Genomic DNA, 6,264 nt, shown 5'->3' with positions numbered 1-6,264 from the left:
GGAACAGAATCTTCAGAGGAGGTAGATTCTAGAGATGCAGGTGTAGTGGAGGGATCAGACACAATAAGCTCATCAGAAGAATCTGTCGTCGGAAATGGAAATAATTCTAGTGAAGAGTCAGTGAAGAATGGTTGAGAAGTATCAAATGAACTGTGAAATTTTGACAGTGTAGAGAACATAGTATGTTCCCAAAAAAGTGACATGTCTAGAAATGCGCAGTCTACCAGAAATAGGATCCCAACAATGATAACCTTTGTGTTCTGTTCCATACCCAAGAAAACAACAAAGACGAGCACGAGGTTCTAGTTTAGTGTGTTCATGCGGATTAAGGAGGACAAAGCAAGCACAACCAAAAACTTTAAGACTCGAGTAATCAGGTGCTTTACCATACAATTGCTCAAAAGGAGATACATTTTGAAGGATTGGAGTAGGTAGACGATTAATAGTGTAAACAGAAGTAAGAGCAGCTTCTCCCCAAAATTTTTCAGGACAAGACACAGAAAGAAGTTGAGCACGAACAGAATCTAGTATATGACGATGTTTGCGCTCTGCTCGACCATTTTGCTGGGAGGTATGAGGACAGGATCTCTGAATAATGGTTCCTTGTTGTTTGAGAAACTGAAGAAGAATGAAATCTTGATACTCCATTGCATTGTCAGTACGAAGGATTTTTATAGGACAAGAAAATTGAGTCTTAATCATATTAGCAAAGTTAATATATGTTTGAGGTAATTCAGATCTATGTTTGAGAAAATAAATCCATGTAAACCTAGAATAGTCATCGACAAATAGAACATAATATCGATAGCCATTCACAGTGGGAGTAGGGGCAGGACCCCAAATATCAGAGTGAATTAAACCAAAAGGAGTGTCACAGATAGATTTATTGTTATTGAAAGACAAGGCAGATTGCTTTGCTAATTGACAGTGTAAACAATCAAAAGACTCAAATTCAGAAAGCCCTAATGATCTACTAGAAATCAAGGATCGAAGTTTATTAGTAGATGCATGTCCTAGACGAAGATGTCATTGATATATCGAGGGGAAGGTTGTAGAAGAAGAGATCTTTCGTGATACAGGAATGTGAAGAGATGTAAGCTCAAATAATCTTCCCACCTTGCGTCCCGTTCCAAGAATCTGACCCGTCTGAAGGTCTTGAACCTGACAACCCAGAGGAGAAAAAAGAATAGTAAGACCAAGATCACACAATTGACCAACAGAGACTAAGTTTAAAGCTAAATTAGGAACAAAATAAGTATCGGGAAGAGATAAAGTAGAAGTATTAATTGTTTCAGTATGAGAGATGGACATACAACTACCATTAGCAGTTTGGATAGTGGGAAGAGAACTAGTTGGAGTCGGTTTATCCAATAGAGACAATTGAGAAGTCATATGATTACAGCAAGCAGAATCAAGGAGCCAAGAATTACCTGGAGTGACAGATAAGGCAGTGGAGGAAGGAGAATAGGAAGGTATCACCTGTTTGAGAATAGCTTCAAGATCACCAACAGTAACAAAGGGAGAAGAGGACTCATTTGAGGAAGCAGCAGCAGCAACAACAGAAGAACCAGACTTTAAGGAATACTTGGATTTTGTCCAATCTCCTTTAGGACGTGATGGGCGAGTTGGACAATTTTCCAAAATGTGTCCATGTTTATGACAATATCTACACTCAACGGTTGGGCAATTAGCAAATGTATGGTCAGAGCTGCGACAATTCTTGCATAAGACAGAGCTTGATGTTGAGCGGGGCTGAGTGATGGCAAGAGCAACTTCTGATAAATGAGGCTTGACTAAACAGAGACGAGTTTCTTCAAACAAAATTTCTTTAACAGCAGTATCCAAGGTGGGTAGAGGATCACGATGTAGCAGAGCAGCACGCACTGATTCATATTCAGGACGAAGGGGCATCAGAACTTGGATAAGATGAAGATGATCATCACTGATTTTGGCTTGAGTCAACTGATTCCATGTAGGCTGCACAATGGCGAGAAAATCATTTACTGATTGTCCTGCCTCTTGCTTGAGAGTATTAAGAGTGGTGAGCAGTTGATAATAGTGTGCTAGACCAGTAGTTTTGTATCGATTTGCCAAGAAATCCCAAATATCCTTTGCGGTATCAAAATCAGCAAACTGAATATGAATCGATGAAATAGAAGTGTTGCAAAACCAAATAATAATTTGATGATTTTTGCTATCCCAATCCTCAAGACGTTCAGCATACTTAGTGTCACTTTCATTGATCTCACGAATTGGTTTAACAATATCACCAGTAATAATACGCCACAGTTTTCGCCCAATTAAAAAACTTTTAATGCGTTGAGACCATAATGTATAATTAGAACCATTCAAAATCGTAACAATAGGGCGAGAAATTTCCGATTTGTCCATATCAATTTGCCCAAAACAAGAACTAGACATAGATACAAATAACTAACCACAGCAATCGATCAGGCCACAAATTAATTGTGAACCAAGGCTGAAAACTATTGAGAAGATCTTGAGTGAACCAAGGCAGAAGCAAATTAACAGCACACAGATTTAATTTGCAATGGCTCTGATACCATGTTAACAGATAAACAAATTGACAAAGTTTTCCCCCATCAATTACAACGAAATATACATGTCTATATATTTACATCATCCAAGCTAAAATAAGAATGACAATTATTTGGACTAAAATAAGAAGGACTAAAATAAGAAAGAAAGTTAATGCGTCATTAATTCTGTACGATTCTAGCCTAAATCAATTCTTATTTCTTGATATACTAACAGCTACTCTTAGTTAATCGACTAGATTCCAAAACCATGTGGTTGATTACTTATCTTATTTTTAATTATCTCTTGCGATATAAAACGAAATCCACGTGGTTACTTATCACCGGCTCAGCTGTTGATTAGTCAAATGATTAGTAAAAGTAATCTGTTCCGATTACTAATTAATTATGTGGAAAACTGTCTCCCTCTTTTTTTTTTAGTTGAATTGGTTTTTCCGGATCAGATCAAGGTCCAACCCAATCCTCTAATATTGGTCAACGTTGACTTTAGTTTTTTTAAAAAATACTTATAATATTAATTCTTTGCTATTTCAGAAGGGATAAAATTTTGACTTTTTTCTTCCCACGTCTCCTGACCAATGACCATGTTTTTAGGATAAGATATTTTAATATTTTAACATTTGTTATTTATTTCCATTTTTTAATTAAAAAGACACTTGAATTATCTGAATTATCGTACTTTATTTTTTTAAATAAAAGTTAAAAGGCATCGTATTATATTTTTTATATAAAAGATATTCTTCTTTATCAAATATTATTTTATTTTGATTAAAATAATTTTAAATGACTGTTATATTATTATAATAATTAGTTAATGACTATTATTATAATTTTTTTTAAAAAAATGATCTTAATTAAATTTAAATAGTTATTTTTTTATATAAAAGCGTCCAACTGGCATCTTCAACGGTGGGGCCCAGTCTCCTCTCATTATTTTAAATTATCCTTCCAAATCCAAGCGCACCGCGTTTGAATTGACGTGGCGAACATGAGCCTGCGCCGGCCGCCCGCCGCGCCGCCATCAAAATTCCAATGCACGTGCGCGGCGCGGGGCTCGTCGGCGGCCCTTCGCGACCTCCAAGAGCCACATTTCCTAACTGATACGACTCTCCTCGTAATTTAAATAACCACATTTAAAACCCCAAAAGTATTTTAAAAAGCAAAAACTGAAATAAAACGTGTCTGCCTGCTCTGTACGCTTCCGGCTCAGACCACGTCACGACTTGGGGGTCTTGCCTATTCAGCTACTTCACTTTCAAACCCGTACCAAAAAAACGTTTGCTTTTTTTTTTAAAAAAAATAATTTAAATGTTAAAATTTTGTTTTTTTTTTTAAATTGACTACCAGTAAAACGAAAAATATTCAGCAGAACGTTTTTAGATCAATTCCCGCATACGGTCCTTCGATTAATTACATATTAAAAAATTCATCTATTAATTTATAAAAATTATCACTGTCTCATTATCCCGAGCGCAAATTTTATTTCATTAATTATAGTGATAGATAATTTGTTTTTTTCTTAACACAGTGCCCTTATGGTAAGAAATACGACAAATACTCAGGTAATGAATGTGTTTGAAATATATATATATATATATATATTTTTGGCGGTCAAATCACTCATAATATTAGACCGTCTATTAAAATTCATCTTTATTTTATAGATTTATGATGAGAATTTTAATGCATCATCTTTAGAATTAATAATTAAAAAATTTATATATTTGAAATATAAAAAAAATGGACATAGATAATTTTTCTCATAATCTAAATTATTTTTTTGAGTGACCATCCTAAGCAGTTTGCTATCATCCGTCCCCTGAATAAATATAGATAGACAAATTACGAAAGATTTTATCTAGTAATAAGTGTATACAGGATGTGAGATAACTTACGAGGTTTTCATATTGGCTAAAAATAGTGTATACACGATGTGAGATAATTTATGAGGCTTTCATATGGGCTAAAAATCGATCCTAAATATATCTATGACAGCACCACTATACAGACCATCTATGTCGTCATAAGATTTGCACGCTGCATCTATAATTTTTGTTTACAAAATCAAATTAAAAAATATATCCTTCTATAACTCTATTAAATTTCATATAGTACGGTGGGAGTACAAATAATTCAAAACTCCGAGGAGACAAGTAGTCTGATACAAGATTGTTTTGGTATCTTTTGTGATTTTTTTTTTATTTGACATAGGGTTAGAGTACTTAAGAAATCTTGACTTGAATCACTATCTTTTTTTTTTTCCTTTATATTTATATTTTATACTATATGGTAAAGATGTCAAATGAACAGATGTGGACGCTATAATTGTAAACCACATTGAATCTATGGAAGCATTGGTTTATACATTATCGAGTAAATTTATCAACTTTATACAAATTGATTTATATCCCATCAATATATATCAATTAATTAAATAAATAAATTTGAATAATTTATAAAATCAGATAAATAATTTCATTAATATTATAAATATAAATTATAAATGATTCATTAAAAAATTTATAATTTTTATCAAACTTTTAAATAGATATAAATTCTCAAAATGATAAATAAACTTATAATGTCAAATTCATTAATCAAAACTCAAATTTAAAATTCAATAATATCTAATGAGTCAAATTTAAATCAAACTGAAGTTAAACAACCATTTTAATCATTTAATTCATCTTAAATTCAATTTGAATGGACTTGGGTATCTTATTAAATAAAATAAAATGTATGATTTATATAGTCTATATACATTTATGTGAGTGATTGTGAGTAACAACCGACGAGAACTATCTAAGACAGTAAAAGTTTAATTCTTTTAATCTAGCACTATTTAGTATTGATGTTAATTTTTAAAGATTTATACGTTAGAGTTGATCTTTAAAGATCAATATCATTTTTTGCTATTTTTCATAAATTAATATTAAAATGAACGATGCTAATATAGTGGTATCAGCACAAATTAAAAATAAATAAATTTTAAGTATATCAAGTAGGTTAAATATGATATCATGCCATCATATAGTCTGTACAAATTATTATATTCAATTGCCTTAGTCTATATTTCGTGTACCACCTCATGCACGAGAATAATGCTTCTCCATCCATGGCATATCCAATCTAACAACCAACACCGAGGCTTAAATTTCTTAAACACCATCATCATTTTAATTACAGCCTAATTACTCTAGTTTTATCTTGCATAATCTAATTACGTCACCAATATGCAATTAAATAGCTGGCTTTCTTATTTTTTAAAATAAAATAAAAACGAGTCGAATTAAATTAAATAATGTTATAAATTTTGGAAATATTAATTAAAAAATGTTTCCTGATTAATGTCATTAGGGGGCAAGCAATCTGAAAATTTAAAATAGTAAACATTGAAGGGTGAAAATGAAAACTTTCCAGTAGAGGAGATAGGAAGGTGCGACAATGCTGACTCATTTCTCACACTTCTTTTTTAGACCAATCAAATGGATAAGCATTACTTTTGATCACATTAAAATTCTAATAGTTAGCAATTGTGCTAAAAGCCAGGTCTTATTTATAAAAAAGGAATTTGCTAAATAGCGCCTGTAACTTTCACTATTTACCAGCATGAGTTTTCTAATATGTATAAATTCTTGTACTCCGACAATGCAAGGGCGTGATTGCGAAAGGAGCACGTTTGCGGTTTAACTGTTGGACCCTTGGG

The sequence above is a fragment of the Zingiber officinale genome, chromosome 10B (assembly GCF_018446385.1).
Source record: "Zingiber officinale cultivar Zhangliang chromosome 10B, Zo_v1.1, whole genome shotgun sequence".
Classification (NCBI taxonomy): Eukaryota; Viridiplantae; Streptophyta; class Magnoliopsida; order Zingiberales; family Zingiberaceae; genus Zingiber; species Zingiber officinale.
The sequence above is the reverse complement of the archived record's forward strand: the minus strand, read 5'-3'. Positions refer to the sequence as shown.